The 22951-nt window shown below is 35.5% G+C and overlaps 1 protein-coding gene across 12 annotated transcripts in view; it reads right to left on the bottom strand.

The window, feature by feature from the left end:
• The window catches only part of Lrrc4c (leucine rich repeat containing 4C), a 1114683-nt gene that overhangs the window by 97392 nt on the left and 994340 nt on the right, over positions 1-22951 (bottom strand). For 8 of the 12 annotated variants that reach the window (XM_040284480.2, XM_078046210.1, XM_078046209.1 and 5 more), the window contains one exon: positions 17407-17487. The exons of the other annotated variants lie outside the window; for them this stretch is intronic. The gene's annotated coding sequence lies outside the window, so the exon portion shown is untranslated. The remainder of the gene's footprint in view (positions 1-17406; positions 17488-22951) is intronic. 12 annotated transcript variants of the gene reach the window in all.

Here is a 22951-nt window from a genome sequence, read left to right as displayed (position 1 = left end):
GAAATTAATTCTTTGCCTCCTCTCCAAGACCATCCATTCGTGTTTTCCTTTACAAAACTAATTATTTTAAAATGACTACATGTTTCCCAACTCACTCTAAGGAGTTTTCAGTTTCTAAAACATATTTTATAATAGTTTAGCTTCTACCTGAAAATTAATTTCTAAAAGATATCCTCTTCTAAGTGTATTCCTTCTTAAATTAAAAATCATTATTTAAATGCATTGAGATATGAATTTTATAAAAATTAAGCCTTTGAATGATACGTGTGTTTGTGCATACATTTTAGGCAGAGAAACCATTTCAGATATCAGAGACATGTTCTATCTAATTTAAATTTACATCCTCAAGTGATTAAGTTTTGAGTAGTTCCCACAAGATAGCTTTGAAAATACAATAACTTTTTATTCTATAGAGGCTGTCAAACCTTTAAAATCATTAAAATCCTTATTACATAATGATCTGGTTATTTATAACTTAAGTTACATTTAGCATTCATGTCTTTTGCCATGTTTGTTTAAATCCATCTCTACAAGGTGGAATTTATTCAATAAATTTTACTCTGTCTGTATATGTCCCAAAGTCCAATTCTTTCATTATTTGTCTTACTTTTCCAGCTTTCTATAATTTATGCCTTAAATAACTTATGGTGCCCATAATAAATGCATAATGACAAGTGCAACTGAACATAAAGACAGGACAATATAGCCCAAAGATGATGATATTTCGACTAAAGTAAACCAGATTCTTAGTCTCAACCCCTCAACTTAAATCTGTGTATATGCAATTTCCTGTAAGCTTTTATTGATTGATTCATTTCTAAAACTGGCATAATTCTGAACTCATAATTTTGTTGCAGGGGTTAAATAAGAAACGCTATATGTGTTAGCTTTGTGTGACTATGACCAAAGTACCTGACAAACTTTGAAAAGAAAAGTTTATTTTGGGCTCATGTTTTCGAAGTCTCAGTACATGGTCAGCTGACTCCATTTCGGAGGTGAGACCAGATACCACAGTGGAAGAGCATGAGAGAGGAAAGCTATTCGGTTTAAGACATGGGGGGAGGTACACAGATATGGCCCAACACTTCCCACCAGACTACAATTACCACCCAGTAGAACTCTCAAATTATCAGTCCATAAAATTGATTAATCCATTGGTAAGGTTACAACTCTCACCAATTATTTCCCTAATGTCCTACCTTTGAACCTTGCTGCACTAGGGACCTTGCTTTCAACAAACAAGTTTTGGGAAAGGTGCTTCATATACAAATAATATGTAAAATTCCTAGCTTGCACAGAGTATGGATTTCATAAAGGATAGCTATATTGCAATTATTTTCACTCCAAAATACTTTTTTCCTTCTATATTGGCAGGTAGCCCTCAGTGTCTTAGTTCCCTGATTCTAATGCTATAACCTGCTTTGTTTTCTGTTGCCCTCTCTCAGTTGTTATTTAAAAGGCCACCAGAAAGTGTAATGTTTTATGGCCTTCCAATGCTGGAATAAAAGACAAAAACTCTATGGAACATAAGTTAACAACTCATATTCCTTGAATCTTCCTTTCCTGGCTAATTCTTATTCCTTTAAGTCTTACCTTAAGCATCAGCTCCTTGGGGAAACATTTAAACACACAATTCCTCCCCAAATTCAGTTAAGAGAATTTAGCAAAGCAATTAGTTCTACCATGATTTGCATTGTACCCATCACATTATAACACAACTACCTCTCCAGGTTCTGTGCCTCCCAAAATACTTAAAGCTGTTTCATAGAAAGAGAGAGTCTGTTTTAATTCATTTTGTGTCTCTATCATTAATTCATCTTGTGCCTCTATCATTTAGTACCAAAATGTTAGCACTAAAAAAATTAAGGAATTATTGTGAATGGAAATCATCAATAACTTAATATGACTTCTGATATTCATTCATCTACTGATCTTACTCTTATAGCTTTAAAAAGTTGGAATGTTCCCAAATGTCAATTTGTTTATTATCTCTACTGTGCTCTTAGGCAGAATCCCACCAAGACAATATTAGACAGATGAAGGTCAAAACTGTGCTCTTAAAATCATATAGTCAATACAACAACTCTAAGAACCTGCTATATAGGCCACTATTATTGACTCAGAACAAGTAATTGTGAAATGTGGAGAGACTAATAAAACTATTGTGGAAAAGAATCCCTACAAGCTGCGCGCATAAAAGCATGAATTATCCAGACAGCTGGGTTACCTGAATCAAGTGCCTAAATTCATTATTTCTAGAGAAGCAAACAGGAGCTATTTGAATAGTTAAAACCCTGTCATGAGTGAGTGTGGTCTCCACTGGGAGGGAAAAGAATAGTGTTTAGTATGACTTCTTGGAAACTTTGGAATTAATTGATTAAGCTGATTCTAGTGCCAAAGTAAAATTTTATACTACAACAAAGTAAGCTTAGGAAGAAGGATTTTACCATAAACATGAAGTTTTAACACAATGAGGTCTATTGTTCCCTTCCTGTCTCATGTGTTTAAAAGGTTTTATTTAGCCAACCAAACGTGAGGTAATGGATGGAAACATCTAGCAGTAAGATCATAAAATCTTAGAGAAGTTCCATGATTACTAGAGGATACAGACATCCTATTGGTAGCATAAAACCCTTCTGGTGGATTGTGTCCATGTAACAAACCACAAACATACTCCCTAATCCTTACTGACACTTTCTTTAGATTTAGATGAAGATTGAAAAGACCCAGAAAATTAACAATTTACTATAGTCATGTCATAAGCACTATTTAATTCAGCTTACCCTAAATTGTCTCATTTTAATTCTCACTAAATGTACATGATCTGAAAAATCTAGTTTAGTTTTACAAAAGCACACATATAGACACAGAGAAGTTCTGTTATTTGCCCGAAGCCATGCAGTTAATAAAGAGAATGCTGGTTTGGATATTCTCTCCCAAGTTATTGAATTCAAAATCTACAGCTCATTCTATTATGACTCAGACTACTAACCTATCCTAATAGTAACAATTTCAGGCTAGATCAATTTCAATCCAATAAATTCAATCTTCTGGCCTCCATGTACTTCCTACAAGCAATTTTCAACAACGCCTTTTCAACACCACCACAATATTACATTCAATTACAGGTGGTTGCTGCCTGGGCAAATAACAAGGGTTGTTGCCAGTAATATTTCCCTAACATAGAGCTGGCTTCAAATCCATATCATCTCCTATATCCAATGGTATGAAAAGTTATTCATGTTATACAGCAGTAATAACCCTGTTTATATTTAAAAGTGGTTTGAGGCCAATCACAAACCATCTCTCTTTCAGGGCTTGGTCAGGTTGCACTTATATATAGAATATCTACACCAAGATTGTCTTCCATGTCATGCAAAGCACAGAGGCTAACAGATACCAGGTTTCTTCTAGATTGTGGTCCTGATATGTACTATGATCTTGTGAAATTCCTTCTGAGCCTCAGATTTAAAATTAGGTAACATGTGGGGTCAACTTTCATACATGAAATAAACAGCATTTTTATCCTGAAATGGAACTTTCAGGATTAAAATGCTGTTTATTTCATATATGTACATATGTATGTACACATGCCGCACATTTTGCATTTCAATAGTTATTTAAATGCCTTTTGGCTCTACAGGAATTGATTTAAGAACTAAGGAAATGACAGTTCTCCAAGGTTATAGTCTTTTATCTCAGGGTGCTAAAGGATCTTACAGAATTCATTAATTAAATTTCAGCCTCCCTGTCCTGAAAGGTGAGACCTAAAGGCTGTTATTCTCTGTCATTATGCATAGGGCACCATCACATGAAATAAATTTTGGAACACAGAGCACTGATAAAGTAGTCCACTCTTAAGAAGAGTGATCCTTCTGAAAACAAAGCTAGGTGGAGGACACCACCCAAATAAACAGAACCCGGAAGCTGCAGCCAGCAGGCATGGTGCATAAAAGTTATGGCGGGAATCTGGTTTTCAAATTAATTAAATAATCTTTGCCTGCCTTCCCTGCTCCCCTGGGTGATCAGGGGTGTGTAAAAGTCATCCTATATTTATACCTCCCATTCTACATAAGTAGATGATGTTCCTTCCAAGGCGATGATTATGACGGCGGCAGTCCTCAGCCTACCTACCTCTCTATTCTCTCTCCTTTAAACACAGCTTCTTCCCGAAGTTAGAAATAGGTCAGTCAGTTTACCACTGACACTCTTTCCCCCAAAATATTATTTCAAAAGGTCATAGAGCTGAAGCACAGTTTTGTTTGTTTTCTGGAAGGAGAGGAGGGAAGAGGAGGAGAGAAGGGCAGCAAAGTCTTCTCATTTAAATGCAGGATCACTCCCTTTCGTTCTAGAGTCAATTATTCCTTGTTGAGAGCTGGGGTTGTGGTTATGTAAACTTTAGAGACAATGGGTACTAAAAAGAGAAGGAAAGAGAACAAGAACACTGGGAAAAAGGGTGGGGGTGGAGAGCACCAGAGTACATCACAGATTTCTAAATAAGGTTATTTGAAAAAATAAGAAACCTGAAACACAACAATAGACAGTGGATTTTTATTTCGTTGAAAAATTTAAATGATTTGTTAGGAAGGGGGAAAGGTCCACCACTGAAGGCAGATCCGCTGCCTGCCAAGTAAGGAAGGAGCAAGATGAGTCATATGTTAAACAGCAGTCATCCAGGTAGCAATCTGTATGTTTATTTTTATTTTTTAAAAATATTTTTAGTTGTAGATGGACACAATTCCTTTGTTTATTTATATGTGATGCTGAGGGTTGAACCCAGCTCCTCATACCTGCTAGGCAAGCACTCTGAATGTTTTGATTGCAGAGAAAAGCAGTAATAAGTGGGAGGATTCAAATCTAGGACTGACTCCAGAGTCTTCCTCCTCCGGCCAGAAGCTCTTTCTCTTTCCATTAACTCATGTCTCTCTCATTGCTCATTCTTTTCCCATCTCCCTCAATCCTCTCTTCTAAATGCAGTCCTATTAGCCATTCTCAACTAAGCATTATCAGAAAGGCTAGGACATTTACTACAAAAATTTCACATTGAAAGCATTGCATTCTTCCAGTGGGGCCGAATCTATTGGAGTTTTGGATCCCATGTATGCCCATGTTTCTGTAGATTCCAAATAAATTGGCAAAGCGAAACAGACTATAGTTTGGACTTCATTCCAAGAAAACTACAAGATGCACTGTGACTTGCAAGCTTTTTATGAGAGTTTACTTCAAAGTGAAACACATACCTCTTAGGAAGAAGGAGAGAACAGATAATAAACTGTCCTTCTATATCCATGTTAAAAACTATTATGCTATCCAAATAATCTCTCATTCATCTGGTTTACAGAAAGCAGACTAAATGCCACATAATGACTAGCATTCATATTTATCTAAAACACCTCACTGTAAGGTATAAGCTGCTGCAAACAATGATCCTTTGCTTGTTGTGAGGATGTGCACAAGGCATCCTTTCAAACAGATGACTCCTGTTTGCATCAACAGGTGAATGGGAATCAGGAGACTTTCCCTTGGTGCAATTTTTTCCTGTTCTCATTTAAAAGATATGATAATATATTGAAAAAGAATGTAGTAAGGCCCCTCGTCAGTATTTTCCCTTGAAACTCTGAGAAATGATTTTTTGGGGGTGGCTGTGGTAGGGGACAGACAGATGTGAATAGTAGGAACATGAAGTTAAGGGAATAATTTTATAAAATGGGCCAACTATGCTGACCCTTTCACATGCTTTCTCTTCCAAGAAGCAATTTACCTGTAGCTCTGCCTGGCTTAAGTAGAGAGAATATGTCACATTCTTCAGAAACTATTCCTTATCTGCAGGAGAAATGCAGACCCAAAATGACAAGAGGAACAAACCCAAGTTACTCTGAAAGGGGAGACTTTTGTGACCTTTTTCCTAGACCAGATCTCAAAACTCAGGGAGAAAAGGATAATTCCTCCTAACCATAAAATCTGTAAGAATTTATGGTTATGAACCCAATTAGAACTGATTCTATGGGTCAAGGTGACCTAGAGTTGTCAAGGCACTGGGGACTTGAAAGTCTGATGTCATTCTGCTGTCAGGCAAAAGTCAAAAGGTGGCCCAGGGTGAGACTCTTTGGAAACTTCTCTGGGATCCCCAAGAAAACTGAGTGCAGGAAATGCACCTGGTCCCCTTACTTTCTCAGACCACCCATTCTCTCCTGAGAGAATGTCAGGTCCTTGCTTAGCATCTGGATGGCCATCTTAAGTGATAGTTGCCATTTTAAGAAAAAATTCACTTTCTGGCCCAAGAGCATATCACCACTTCCTCATACCAACTCCTCCTTTAACCTCACCAATGAGGACCCACCCAGCTCTTATCTCTGAGCTTGTCTGTAACAGTCCCTTACCCCTAGTCCCTTTTGCCTCTCTCTGTCTCTGGAGAAATGTTCCTTTATTTGTCAGCTCTGACAAATAAATTCTCCTGTGTATCTCTGCCTGATCTCCATCTTCCATTTCTTGCTTGCCCATCTCCCGGATCCTTGCTTTCCTTTCAGAGAGTGTCTGCTTTCCCTTAACACTTCAGTAAACTCATGCCCATTACTCTGAGTGACATGTCTGAAGTCTTTCTGACTTGACCACAAGAATTGAGGTTTGAAGGTGGAGTTTTTGCGTGTCCTCAGTTTCCCAGAAGGCCCCAGTCCTGTAACAGTTGCACAAAATCTTTTTGCTCAGAAAATCTGATTTTACCTGAGGACCAATTAAAATGCATGTTGCAAAGACTCCACTGCTTGCTAACAATGCTAGGCTACCACCCCAGATCAGGATATGCCGGCAGAAAAAGATGTGAAATATTAAGGTACAGCAGACATTTTAATACGTGCCAAAAGAGAAGGAAAAAAAAATAGTCACTTGGGAACTCAGAAACTAATAACCCTCTTACTTAAGACATTTTCAAGACAAATTTAACTTTTTCTTTTTACTACCTATTCAAGGAACAATTGTCTTCTTTTTTTTTTTTTTTAATTCCTCCCCCTCCTTGCAGCCTTTTCCTCTGTAGCTATGGCTCTATACCATTTAAGACCCATATTTTAAAGATGTATTTGAACTGCTCTTTTTAGCTTATAATATTAATGTTAGTATCACCCTCACCCACATATTTGTCAGGACATTAAACTATTTAAAAACATAAAATAAAAAAGAAAGAAAGAAAAAAAAATTTTCATATTTCTCTTTCCAATATATTTAATTTAGGGACTTAGGAACATTTTCCCAGGTTTAGGGGTCTAAGCATTTACTGCTATATCTGTATCTACAGATTGAGAGGAAATAGGATGTGCTAATTACTGTAACACTACTACTATGCTCCAGATCGTTTTTGCATTTATATTTATGAATAAACAAATGATTCTTTAAAGAGTATAGATGACAAAGAAATTTCCAGAATATTCAGAAACAAATTATGACCGGGGCCATATTTGTGATATATTTCATTGTTATGATGGCTGGGATGTGAATCATTTCTTTTCAATGATAACATCAACAAGCAGTGTATTTCTCCCTAAGTCTGAGCTGCACTACTAATTAATGTCCTATCCCTAGCCTAAGCAGTTGGATCTTTGAAAATGATGCCAATTCATAGTTGGAACTCCCCTTGGAACAATAAGATACTAGTGATGTAAGAGAAAAACAAATGCAGATAAGAATATTGATGCAGAGATGTGTATGGGGCTGTTTTTAAGGTTTACAGATCAATAGAATTTAAAACTCTAATTCCATGTTAAATAGAAAAACATTTTACAAGCACAGAAAAAGAGACAACAGAGTGATGGTACTTGACAACCAAGTCACTGACTTAATTTTCTGAGCTTTCTCTTCATCTGCCGCTGCCTAGCAACTTGAAAATTGCTTTCTTATCCTACTAATTTGGGGCACAAGGGGTGTGTTTGCATGTGTTTACCCAGGAGAATGAAAAAGAAAATTGGCAGAGGATAAGGAGGATTTGATGACCCGTCATCCACATGGTGCAGGCACTAAACATTGAAGGAGATTCCTAGACTCAAGTTGGAGGAATTTTTCAGGAGCTCATATATTGAATAGGCATTAAACATATGGAAGAAAAACACTTTTTTGTTAGACGGAAGGACACAATACATTTATCATAAGCAGAAAGAATTTTAGATACCAATGGAGCATCTACCTACAGATTGCCGATTCTGGGATGAGAAAAGATGTTAGCAATTACTGATAATCATTTGAACGTCTTTAGCAGCACGTAGGTGGTAGATGAAGACAAGGAGATAGATAAAATGTAGAACGGAATGCTCCTTGATGTTTGTTCTTTTTAGCTTCTATTCTTCTCTATTTACCTTAACTATAGGCAAACATGTCCACAATAATAAACCAGGTGTCCATCTGAAAGAGTAGATACCTCCTCACTGTAAAAGGCCCATGTGTTGCCCACGTTCACACTGTTTTATTGCAATTGTTTGCTTCTATGTGTGTTCCTCTACAGACTGTAAGATTCATGAAAGCAGGTGATAATGGCTGGCGCAAAACCGAGATCCAGTAAATCATTATTAAATAATGTGTAGGGACATGAGTGAGTAAAGGAGGAAGAGCAGGATATAGAAACCAGGCTTGAATCTCAACTCAGGTGAAGTCAGAACTTCATGGCTGGCATCTAATTTCTGATTTACAGTAGCTTCTAAGAGTAGAAATGACCAAAAATAAATGCAAACCCAAACTAATTTCATCAAAGGTAGCTCTAGGACTATCTGCCTAGTGAAGCTGTTGTTAAGAGACAAAAGCTAAAAGTATATATATGTGCATATCTATGTATTTATATGTATCCAAAAACTTGTATTACCAACATGCATGCTTATAATAAATTCTATGATCCATTTGTGATAATGCAAACTATATTTAAACAGTATATGCATATTTAAAATTTATTTAATGCTTATTAAGTGCAAGGTGCAAAATCAAACACTTTGTCTAAATTATCTCACTTCATTCTGCCCTGTAAGATAGCAACTTTTAAGTCTATTTAGAAATGTAGTAGGAACACTCACTCAGGCACATTTTAGAAATGACATGTAAGCAGGCATTGTAGATGTTCAAAATGAAAAGTTCAATTTCCTAAAGTGTGACATTCAAGACCTCACAAAATCAAGCATGTATATAAATACATATATTTAATTTTTACATGGTTTGTATTTTGTATTGCACATATTTGGAATGCATACATATAAGTCACTTTCTCCTTATTTAACTATCTGAAATTTGATATCTGTTATAAAGGCACTAGTGGTTAAAATCAAGAATAGATGAGTCAACCTTTTATATAATCTCTTTCTATAATGCAAGGGACAAAATAGAAGATCACTACTATTTCTCTCAATTTCAACTTTCTCTGTAAGATGGGACAAATAAAATTCTATTATGCATCAAAGCTTATTGAGGTAGAAATTCCCTCAAGTCAATAAATGTTCTTGGACATGTTCTTGCTAGAGAGAGTGGGAACAAAAATCACTTGAAAGGAAAATTTGCAGATCAATTACAGAAGTAGTTTTTATGTACTATAGAGGTACATTCAATTTTTAAAAAAAATTTCTGTGCATTTGTATTTTCACTCTTTAAAAGAGATGCTTATTCATTAATAGAATCCTCTGTAATGTGAACAAGAAGAAAGTAAAATATAAAAAAGCCAAAATAATTGAAATAAGTCTTTGCAAGTTCAAGAGCCTTCCTTCTGCAGGAGAGGATATTGGTCTTATTTGTAGAGACTGATTTCTCCCATCAGAGATACGATTTTAACTACTTTCATACCATCTTGCCTGGACTGTGGCAGTTTCTAACTGGTGTCTCTGACTCCATTCTTTCCTCTTTCCAAGTCATTAAAAAAATCTATAATATCATTAGAAGCTAATAATATACCATAGAAAGCATTTTGTATGTTTCACAAATGTTCTTGATCACCCATAAAATAAAAATATATAGAAAAGACAAAATAGAGACTGCTAGACTCAGACAACTGATATTTGAATGTGGAAGAAGCAAATTTTAAAAATCAGACAATAGAGCTATGGCATAATTGATTCTTCCACTGGATATTTCTGTGTAAAAAGTGAACACCTTCTCAGTGCTTTTAATAAACACAATTTAGGTTGCAGTTTCATATATTTATATTTTGGTTTTGTGGATTTCCATACATTTAGAAACCATCTAAATATTTTGTAACAAGATAAGAGTTGACTTATTTAAAATAAGTCAGAAAGATGTGCTGTGGTCATAAGACATTGGACATTTTCTTTAACATCTCTTTAGTAATAGTCCCCATTGCACACAACTACACAGATTAAATAAAAATGTTTGTGCAACACTTTGACTAAACCTGAATTCTAACTATTAAATGTGTTCACAATTATGTCATTATTATCATAAGAGCTATTTGTGTAATTTTTCACAGCTTGCCTTTCTAGAATATCTTCATGTTTTCAGAAACTATTATGCTTAGTCTTCAAATTTGCTGAAAGCCTTTACCAAACCCTTATGTCTGAATGCCAGAGCAAACCCATTATATGGGCATGACCTTGAAGTCAAAGAAAGTTGAAAATTAAGAAAAATTATCAAGAAGAAACCCTTGACAGCTAAACCTAAATACACAAGTCAATGACTAAAGCATGGTATGGTAATAAATAAGATATAAACAGTAGAAATTCTTTTTACTACAAGAAAAACTTTTTAAAAATGGTGCAGTTTTTTTCCATTTCTTACAAATGAACATGATAATCTCTAATTGTGATACTTCTTTACCAATTATTTTTCAATAAAAAAGGTTCAGAGAAACTTTCGTATCAGACGCAAGAAGAAAATCTATAAACTTTCTGAAGTGATGTAATCTTCAATCTAACTCATTGGACCTGTTCATTCTCTGAAATCTAAACAAAACACAAGGGCCTTTTTATTATTTTATACTGATTTGTTCTCAAAATGTAGATCTTTCCAAATTGCCTATGCTTTGCTGTTTTGCATGGCTCTGGACACCAAACTGTCTCAGTATTTGTCCACACCCATCATAATTTATGAGACAGAATAAAGAACAAGTGCCCAAGAAAGAAAGAGCTATTAGGGTGTACAGGTTCATCTTGCCCTTCAGGGCTGTAGGCACAGTGGGGAAGGAAATTCCCTTCCTCCTATGAAAAAAGAAAGAGCTGCCCCAAGGCCACTAGCTCATTTTTATTTTATTTTTTTCCAAAGCTCCAAGACTAAGGCTTGGTTTTTAAATATGTTTGACCTCCATTTAACATAACAAAGAAGGCAGCAGGAGCATAAGATAAAATGGGCATTTTTAATAATCTCAAGTTAATTACTTCAGATGATAAAGGAACTCTCTTAAGAAAACAGTAGCTGCTGGCCTAAGGAACTATAGGCCCTGCCAAATTGTAATATGTTCCTAAATATTCCCCTATGATTATTATTTTCCTCATATGATTTTATAGTTCTCATAGAAGGAGATCATTTTAAAAATGTAATCTTTGTAGCCTGCTGTGATGGCGTATGCCTGTAGTCCTGGGGACTAAGGAGGATGAGACAGGAGGATCTCAAGATTGAGAACAGCCTCAGCAATTTGTCAAGGCCCTAAACAACCTAGTGAGACCCTAATTCAAAATTTTATAATATAGTAAAAAGGGTTAGGGACGTGGCTTAGTGGTAAAGCACCTCTGGGTTCAATCCCAGTCTCCCATCCCCACCACCACCAACAACAACAACAAATTTAATCTTTGTTCTCTCAAGAACTTGTAATACACCAACAGCTTCATGATCTCTCTCTCTCTCTATCTCTCTCTCTCTTTCTTTCTCTCTCTCTCTCTCTGTGTATGTGTGTAAATGTAAATATATATATATATATATATATATATATATATATATATATATATATATATATTAGTTTCCTGTTTATTTTGTTTGTTTTCTTATGTGTTTGTTTTACTGTAGTTCTGGGCGTGGAATCTAGAACTCTGCCAGCACTAGGCAAGAGCTCTACCATTGAGCTACAGCCACATTCTACTGGTATCTGTGGGTTATTTCTCTAGGGTCAGAGAAGACTATACTTCCCAGAACATTCCCTCCTCATGATTATCAACACAGTCAGGTAGAGCCAAATAAATTGTTCTGAAAAACAAGAGTATGTGCCCATAAGCAGGTGCATGGAAGGGAGGACATGGAAAGATACCTACAGGAAGGACATTGGACACATGCATCAAAGAGAGTCCTTAGTTCGCAGAACTGGGAAATCACAGGGAACTTTATTAAGGCAGGCATGGGTCTGGGAAATGGGAACAAGTATGCCAAATCTCCTCCAGCCATAATTAACGAAGGAATAAAGGAAGCCCCTTGAAGGAATCATTGAATGAAGACCATGTTACATCCACTCCTTGTGACCAGGCCATTACCACTCTCACACAGAAAAAGTACCAAGGGCTATACAAAATGTAATAAGCTGATAAATCAGAAATGAGGAAACTAAGGCGAGAACAAAGGAATCCAAACCCTTAAAAAATCCAGACTCTGTAAAAGCTACACATTCTCTCCAGAGGCAGTCTGTTTGGTGCCTGTAGTGGACATCTATACTCTCACTTTTTCTAATAAACTTCTTTCTGTGGTCTGGGTAACTCATTTGAAATCCTTCCTGAGGGATTGCCAGAATGGGTTATTGTGTACCCCTGCTGTTGCTTTGGCTTTGTAGGCAGGTTTCTTCTGTAACAGTGAACAGAATGTAGTGTGTCAATTGCAGGGTACGGCAAAGAAAAGTCCCTGAAGCATACGGAGCTCTTTCCCCATGGAATAGACATTGATTTAGAAACCATATATAGAAAACATAAAGCCCACAAATAGAAACAGACTGCCCCCCTGACACGTCCCTCGAAAGGGAGATGCCTTGGAGAATAGCAAAGCCCACATTCTACTTCGCATTCACAGAAATTAAACTTCTATTATGTTATTCAGGGATGATTTGTTATAACAGCAGAACTCAGATAGTTCTGACTGATTCTACTCCTCACATAGTAAGTGCTTAATATAGAGAGCTCTTTAAAGAACAAATGTGCAGAGCTGAGAACACATTTACTAGTAACACCAAAGTCTATATATGCATTACATACCTCCAATATGACAAAGACTTTGTCTAAAGCTATTTTCTGTGCGCAGGTACAAATAAAAAAAAAAAAAAGTGATCTTGATTTATTTTATAAAGCAATGTGTGCATATTAAGCATGTACAGACTATATATCAGCATTCTAAAGAGCTAGATAGTACCCAGTATGATTCCATGTCACTGACTAGGGTACAGACAAGTCATATTCATGTAAAAAGATTATTACTATTATAAAACACCTTACATATGTTAAGTTCAAAGTGAATGAAGAGAATAATCTGTTTGGAAGGGAGTTGATCTGTAACTTTTACTCAGTTTTTACCCTCTGTCCTTTATCTGAATTGCTTATCTTGGCATAGTTCAAGATACCTTGTGAAAACGGTACAGAATGGTACATTACAGCAACTACCACCATCTCACTTCTGGGCCAGGTGGTAGAGCAGTGGGAGATTCAGACCTTTAGCTCAGCTCTGCTGGGCATGGCTGCAGGACTTTGATTTTGGATTGGAATCTCTCTTTGTTTCACCCACAGATGATGTGCATCCAATGACAGACTCTAACTAACAGAAAGTCATAGCAAGGGTTAAGTACAACTATGCACATGTAGAAACTAGAAAAGCATTCAGAAGTGTTAGCACACAATAAATATTCGTTTTATTTCCTAATTCCATTTCTTTTTCTCTACTCCCCATATTTCTTTCCAATGTCTTATTTTATTCTTTGCTTTTTACTGAAAAACAAAGAAAATGAATGCTAGATGGCCAGCAAAACTCCTGTCAGTATGAAATATCTGTGCCTTCAAATTTTGGTTATTATATAATTTGGAACTGACATCACAAGTTGACAAAAAAAAAAAAAAATCAAAGTATCCCAATTCCCATACTGCCAAACTTGGTGTGCGGGGAGGAGATGAGTTAAAGACAGTAGAAATGATAGAACAAACTTAAAAGAATGCAAATAAAGCTGGGAAGTGTTGTAGCTGAATGTAGTTTACAAAAACTTAGATTCTCATACACTCATAATTGTCTGTGTCCATGAGACTCTAATTTTTAATTGGATAAATTTTAAAAAAAACTTAGTAGGAGTGGTATATTATTTTGCTAGCGAAACTCAAAAGAATCCAAAGTTTCTATGTAGCACAAGTTCATACTGTACATCTGTGCTCTTAAGAGTGTATTTTTCAAGGGTGGACAATAAGGAGATACAGTGGCCACCCCCGAAGTCTTTAAAGTAGTATCAGTCAACACAGTCAATATCCAGTGAGAACAAACACTTCACACTGTGAATCCCTGGCCAGGTCTTGTTCTAGTCACTCTTTATTCCTGAACACTTCTGAATTCTGAATTTTTTTCAACTCATGAATATGACTCCAAATTTGCCCTTGGGTTTGATAATGGTTAATGATCTTCAGTTATCTCAGTTGTTCCTACACCTGATCCTGAGACTGCACTGGCTCTGGAGATAGTACATAATAAATACCCCAGACCCATCCTATCTAGGCAACAGCAGCAGCCAGGAAAATGCAGAATCAGAAAAGCACATCAAAGAAGGGGAGATACAAAAGGCTTTTCCTTTACCACCAACCAATACTTCAAAGAAACTGTCATGGCAAAAATTTATTTGAGAAAATTCAAATTCCCCTAAGTTAGAGAAATGAAAATCCTTATCAGATCTGAGTGGCAGAGTTGAAAAGAAGGAATGATGACCTATTGAGTAAATATGGCAATATGGAGATGTGTTTCTTCTCCCCTCCACTGACTCACGTGCCTACTGAAGCACTGTGTTCCATATGCTAAAGGGAAATGTTTACATAAAAGTGATCTTTTCCTTTCAGGGTCCAAGGCACATGAACAATCAAAGTTTTAGTGAAGCCACAGTTAAGGACTGGATCTGTTATACACGGATTTCCTCTGTCCTTCACAAAACCTTATCTTATGCTGATTCCCAAGACATTTCAATCTCAGCATGGAGCTAGGTGAACTAACTAACCTGCATATCTTGACTTCTATTCTCCATTTATATACCTCCAATATGACAAAGACTTTGTGTAAAGCTATTTTCTGTGCGCAGGTACAAATGACCAGGATCAAAATCCCCACTCGAATTCTTTCTCCATCACAAAGCTAACTCCTTGGTGGACCTGATTTCAATTTGCTTCAGATTTTCAGATCTCTAAGTATGTTGTTTCCAAATCTAGTATTATCTAAACTTCAAGTGCCTTGTGCTTGTTTTCTTTTCCTTTTCTTCCCTCCCTCCCTTGTCTTTATCCTCTGTACATAAACTGAGAATACTTAGAAATTAACTTCTTGGTCATTATTAGCCTCAAAGTATCTTGTCAACTATGTGGTAAAATAAGTAATCAGTACCTGCTTGAGGAATCTAATTTCAAAGAGAAAAGAAGACGGAAAGTCTCACATCATTTCCTTCTGTTCATATTTATTTTAGAAAATTGAGGTATCTAACCCAATATAATAAATACAGGGAAAAAGAGGAGTTACAACAAGCAATCGCATACTCAGAATGCTTGGGTTGGCATTCAGTATTCAATCCATTGCCTTCTCTAATAGTTTCTCTATTAGATAAGACCTTGTGAAGAAACAAGAAGCAGCTCTACTGCCTTGGCAATACATAAGCTCTTTGGATCCTGATTATTCCTAATTCTATTGCATACAAACTCACACCTTGCTTCCATTAGCCAGAAAGCCCAGACAAGCAGAAGTCCAGTGCTTTCTCAACACATAATAAATTCTGCAAATACAGAAAGCTCCTTTATGGTGTAGCAAGATGGGGCTTGGCCAGCCTTGATGACACTTTGTTGATAAACAAAGCCCCCCAAATGTGTGTATCTTTTATGGTAAGATACTTAGTTGACCTTTGATTCTACTTATTAACCTGCAGGGATAATATTGTGCTACTCAAGGCTGGTGACCAGCAGCATCAGCATCACCTGTGAGTTTCTAAAACGTGCAGAATCTGAGAATTTATCTCAGACTTCTTGAATCTGAGTTCACATTTTAATAATATCCCCAAGTAATTCATATAGAGGTAATATTTTAAGAAGTATATGAACATTGGATATTCTGGCAGCAATATTGTATTTACCCCTTCCCCCCACCTTGGGAAAATAAAGTATTTGCTTCCCATACCATTTCTTTCTTGATTCTTGAATTTTTTTAATGCAGCCATCTACTTGTTTTAATATGCAATACAAAAAGATGAAACATTTCATTCACATGCTTCATATATCATTTGATTCTTCTGATGCCCCTGTGAGTATCACAACGTGTAACTATCACATGTCATTTATGTAACAGATGTCTAACACCTACATATTCAATCTTTGAATATGCAGAAAGCTTCCTCCATTACTATCCAACTCTCCATCCCCAGGACTCTATTGAATTATACATGGAGCCAAAAACTTAAAAACCCAAGTCTATCTTATTTTTGAATCTTTGGCTCTTTTGACTACCATAACCCAGTTTGTTCCATGTGGAGACACTAAACACACACACTGTTGATGGAAGCTTTTATAAGTGCCATTACATGATGGCATTGCTGTCAGTCTGTCTAAAGTATTTGTGCTGCCAATATAAAAAAGAAAATATAATTCATGCTTGCAGGTAACAAAGTTCTCAATTAGGGCATTTTAATCCTTCAAAACATGTCTTTTTTTTTTTTATTGTTGTTGTTCCTGAGGACTGAACCCAGGATCACTTAAGCCCTGAGCCACATCCCCAGTCCTTATATATTTTATTTAGAGACAGGATCTCACTAAGTTGCTTAGGGCCTCAAGAAGTTAGTATGACTTTTTTAGGAGCCGTACCCATTCAAGTGACTTGAACTTTTCAACAATGAATAAACAATAAATAAAGTAATGGAGGCAATAATATGAAACCTGTATTACAGTGTCATTAGAAAATATCATATTAGGCTGCAATACGGTAAACAGTCAAACACGTTCAAAATCAGGGTGCATTCTCAGAATTTTTAATCCTAATCTAGGTCAAATTAAAACAAATATTTATACACAATGTAGAATACTAACCAGAATGTTAGCCTTTAACAAAATGCTTTATCAAAGCCAGTGAGGCAAAAAAAAAAAAAAAAAAGAAAAAAAGAAAAAAAAGCCTCTTGATCACTGCATCTGAAATTTAAAAGTCAGAGAAGCAGAATACTAAAACAAGAAGGAATCTTAGATCTTAGATCATTTAGACCTATTCCAATTCCATTCTATAGATTTGTAAAGAAAGGCCCAGAGAGCCTATACAACTTACCAGAAGTTCCACTGTTGTCTGTTACTGACAAGATGAGTAACTTTGAGCAAATCCTTTCTCTTTCAGCCTCAGTTTCTAGATCTGCAAAATGAGGTGATTTGACTGCATGACATAAGGTCCATGGAGCCCGAAAATGCTACTATTCTGCAAGACTAGAAACCACATGCTAGAATATCCCTGCTCCAAAAGCAATATACAAGATGAAAAGGTCCTTAAGTGACACTTGGCATCACTGATGTCCCAGAGCTTGTTGATGGTATAATCTCAATACTGCAGAAGCACAGGGGTTGCTGCTACCCACCACAGACAAACAAAACCAGGAGAGACTGTCTGTTGGCATACTCTGCCTGAGAAGAGCTGCAACTGAAGATCTGCTGAGAGTGATGGTAAATCTTCTCCTCCCCCTTCCCAGTAGCTAGTGACTCTCTCTGTCTGTCAGAGTCCTGCCTCAGGAATTTCTCCCCAAAGTTCACTGGAGCCCTGGGAGTCCAACCCTAGCCTAACCCCAGACAAAGATGCATTTCCTCCTAGAAGACTCCCTGCCTGCCAAGTCATTCAAAATCAACTTTAAAAGGAACTCTAGGCTCCATGGAGCTGCACATTTTAGCATCTTTTTATCAGTTGTCTGGCATTGTCTGGTCTTTTGTGAAACCTTTTTCTTATTTTATTACAATATCATTATGTTAATAAACAAAGAATTGGTATGCATAATAAAAATGATAAATTCAGTCTTTGCGGGCTCTGTCATGATCATTGGTTATGCTTTAACTACATTTACTTATCTTTCATGCCTCATTTTTATATAGAGTAGTATCTTTGAAAAGGCTTCTATTTTTTTTTTCAAATGAGTTCCATCTTTCCCTTTTCTTCTTTTCATTATTACTATTTTTTCTATTGAGAAATCATGCAGTCAGGCAATGGTGCAGCCTTTTTAAAAGGAGATGCAAATACAACAACTCAACAAAGTACAACTCAGATATTATGTATGCAAAAGTGGATACCACCAATGTCCCTACTAATTAAGCCAATCATTAAACCAAAGGTTAATTGATTGAACTCATTTTTGTGATATATACACAAATGAACCTGAAGTACTGTGTCTTATTAGCACCGGCATTTAAAGAAAGCTAGTGTCTACACCTTAATAATTTTATGCAAAATTAGGTCAACCAGCAAATTAAGAATTCTAGAAAAAAATGCAATCATCCCGTAAAGAACAATTATGTTATTAGTATCATGATTATTGTCATCTACTAATTAGCCAGCTTATTATGTACTGGACATTTTCCCAAACACTTTACATTATTACACAATTTTAACCTTATAGAAACATTGCAATGTTAAACCTCCCCCTCCCCCGCAAAAAAGAGACATGGAAATGGAATGGAACCAAAGAGTCAATTCAGAGATGGATCAACTTCTTGAAAAACATTGATAACAAATGTTAACTGTTTATATTAACTAAAACTGTTTATGGATAGTACAGGGAAACAATTTGGTTCAACTTCCATCTATAGCAGATACCCCCTTCCTGAAGGGCTGTAGCTTGCTGCCAAAGATCTTCAGTAATAGACCTCTGCTGAAGCCTGTTTCAGGGAAGTTACTAATATTATTGATATTAGCAGTGGATGAAGATAGTGGAAAAGCTCAACATGGAAATTCTGTAATCAAAAGAATATTATGAACATTAAGAGTATAGTGGCACAAATTGACTAAATCAGAAAGGGGGGATTGAAAGTGTGACTTTCATTAAAAAACTTTCTTAGTTGTAGATGGACAAGATGCCTTTATTTTAGTTATTTATTTTTATGTGGTAAAGAGGACAGAACCCAGTGCTTCACATGTGCTAGGTGATTGCTCTACCACTGAGCCACAACCTCACCCCCTTCCTTTCATTTTCATTCTTATTAAACTATAAGTTCACAGAATCCTCATTCATAACATATTCATTATTATTAACCTTAAGAAAAGTGTCCATCTTCCTTCCCTGTAGTAATAGAAACTGTCACACAGGGAAAGCATGAGAAATAAATTAAACCATATTTAATGAACTAAGCCCAGTATGAGACACCAGAAAGCAACAAATAAAATTAACTAGTGCTCTTAATAATTACTATTGTTACTATTATTGAGGTACAATAGAAGAAATAAGTAGAAAGGAGACATGGAAGGACAAGGAAATAAGATTGGCATTCAGAAGTTTGACTGACTTTTCCAGACCTGTCACTCCCTAATTCCTGGAAAAACTACAAATCTACCTGTGCATTTTTAATTAACTCTCCACCCCAATAAATATTGATTGTGTGCATTTTCCCTTGAATGTTTACCTACTCCCTAAATAAACCTCTGTCTATACCTCTGACTGGCAAATGCTGGAATGCCTTATACATAAGCTATGGAACCCACTGGTCCTGAATGGAGTTCCCACTTCTCAAGAAACTCCTGACCAGTGACACTATTATGTGCTATTAATATTATTGTGATTAACGCTAACCACAGATAAATGTCTCAGGCCCAGTACCTTTGATTTTAAAGTCTGGTAAACACCCAGCAATTGTCCTTTTTACATTCCAATGAAATAATCAAGGTAGCAAAATTTTGCTTTCATACTTGCCAATCTAAATTAGGGAGAAGGAACAAGTCCAAAACACCCAAACCTTCATTAAAGAAGCAATTAATAAAATGTTTCCATCCTCCTCCTCTTTTAAGTAAAAAAAGAACAGAGAAGGATAAAAGGGACAAAAATAAAATTTTTTAACCAATTTTTAAAACATTTTATCCTTTGAAACTTCTTGTGGTATGCATGACAAATAAACATATATTTCTTTCTTTTTGCAATAAAGGCACTGTTATGTGTCTTTATAATTAATTAAGGCTATCTCCAATATTACCATAAAAATCAATGTCAATTTATGTGAATGTGGATTCTAGAATAACAGGATCCCTCGTCCATTGCTTCGTATTGTATGGTCATATAATGAGAGCAAATTAGACTTTTAAAATAGTTTGTGTTCCAATTGATATGAAAAAGAGAAAATTTTGCACTAGGAACTATACAGATATTTTTCAATTTTAGCAATGTTTTTCTTACTTTATTTTTTAATTCACGCAATTTCCATTTAACTAAGCACAGACAGTGTTTTTGGTACAGTGTTCTGACTTGTGGAAGTGGACGTAAGAGTTGCTATCTGCCACAGACACTTTAAAAACTAGTAGAAAGTGGACCAAAGACATAGATAGCTGTAGTAATTGAACATACTGTAGTTAATACCTAGGAAAGGAAGAAAATTTGATGAGTTAATTTAATTATTTTCTAGTTATACATGAGAAACTTGTATCTATGAACTGATTACCAAATCTGTAATCATCATGTAGCAAGGATAAAGAATGGGGAATGTTATCAGAAAAAGTCAATAGCAGCTAGAAATTTACAATCTGTTTATGGAGCATAGATGCAGAAACAGAAATTTGTTTTAAAAAGTCAGGACAATATTTAAGTGCTAAATACAGTGCAGCAAGGTGCATGTTAGAAATTCTTAAAAAGAGAGAGCTTTATGGGCTGACAGCAAGTATTTGAATAGTTTTAAAGGAAGAGATACAATTCAACCTCAAAGTATTAATTTTTGGCATATATGAGAGATAGTGGCATATGCCAATGTACCTGGATTTCTTAACATATGCTCATTGGAATAACTGTATAAATTACTTAGAAGCTTCTAAACAACTAAAACAAAATTGCATTATACTATCAGTGGGTTCCTAAAGAGTCATTCCCACTTAAATATTTCATTCTTCAACCTCTTTGCTTATGATCTTGTGACAATCTTGATTTTTCTCATCCATTCATCTAGAATGAAGGCTGAAATTCACCAAATGTTAAATATATCTTTTCCATATATTGAGATCACTTAAGTGTACTAAAATTCATTTCTTCCACAATTCCTTTACTTAATTCTCCTCTAAATCAAAGTTACCTTTACTTTCTCTAATCAATATAACTGTCCATTTTAGTTGAAAACTCTTTTAGACTTTTAGCCTATTTTTTTTTTTTAGGAATATATTACCTAGGTATAAGTATCTTTCTTTTTATCTGTAATAGAAGGCCAAAACAGTAAGAAGCTTGGCTTAAACCTAAACAACAGTGTTTTGCCAAAGAAGCACTTAGTAAATCGTCACTTTTGTAATTTGACTGTGATGAGAGGCCCACATGGTATAGATGTAATAGTCAAGGAGTAGTGTTTGACAACCTGCAACTGGTTATTTCTGATGCTTTATTAATATGATCTTCAACTTCTAGGAAAAAAGAAAAGGAAAGAAAAAAAAAGAAAAGAAAGCACCTAATGGTAGTAGACTACTTAATCAGGACTTCACAATATACCGCTCATTAATTGTGCCACCTTGGATTAGAATACTAGTCCATTCAGACCTCTGTTCTTGTTATATAGCTCAAGGGAACTGGCTGAGATGGTGATAAAGATGGTGATCATTCTTTCTGGTCTTTAAATATTCTCAGTCAATCAAGAAGACACAAAATAAGAATTTATATTCATTCTGTTTAGATTATATAATAACGATAATATAATAACGATATTGGGACAGTGTGGGCTACAATCTCCACTAGTACTGTTGCTCCAAAATTTCTGAAGCAAAATTTTGTGTTCTGTTTGTTGTAAGAAATCCATTTAACAACTACAACACATCTCACATTCCCCTACCTACCTCTTTGTTTTCTACATCCTAAAAACTCTAAGAAAAGTTTCATCAATCACTGAAAGAAATAGCAGGTTTGTGGAACAATCAAATTGATTTTACCACCATCTCTGGCACCAAGAATCCAATCACATTATTAATCTATTCTAAGGATTATTCTCCTTACTTGTAGAATGTGGATAACAATAATGTCTCTTTCATAGTGTTGTTTTAGTATTAAATAAAATACTGAAAGTAGCACTGTTTTGGGTTAGTGCTCAATACAGGTATATTTTATAGTTATTATTTTAACTATATTTTTATTATACCACTGTTATAAATCTATGTATTTTTAAACTGCTAATTTATGTTGTTGTTATGTACAAGCTATTCATTATTTAAGTTCCTGACTGTATTGCAATTGTCAGGGGAAAAAAAAAGAAAATAAATAATAAATAAAATTGGTTCATATATTTTCCATATATCCAAATACTCATTATTATGTTTTTGGTCAACTCTACAGAGTTTTGATTTAGTACTTACTTTTGTTATTGATTAAGGGATATGGCATTTTGTTTAGATACTTCTATTGATGCAGGAGAAATGGGAACCTCAGAGAATTGGATCCTACAACCCCATATTAAAACTCTAAATTAAAGCCTGTTTTTTTGTTTTGTTTTGTTTTTTGGCCTGTTTGTTTCATTGTGTGAGGCTGCCTGACTCACACTTAGGTGCCCATACATTCTGTTGTTGCCCCAGGCTTTCTTGACTACTCTAATGTCAGCAACCCATAACAAGTATCTTGAAACCAAGCAAATCTTTTGCTTTAAGGAACAAGTAAGTACAGGACAAACTC

The sequence above is a fragment of the Ictidomys tridecemlineatus genome, chromosome 4, assembly GCF_052094955.1.
Source record: "Ictidomys tridecemlineatus isolate mIctTri1 chromosome 4, mIctTri1.hap1, whole genome shotgun sequence".
NCBI classification, from domain to species: Eukaryota; Metazoa; Chordata; class Mammalia; order Rodentia; family Sciuridae; genus Ictidomys; species Ictidomys tridecemlineatus.
The sequence above is the reverse complement of the archived record's forward strand: the minus strand, read 5'-3'. Positions and strand labels throughout refer to the sequence as shown.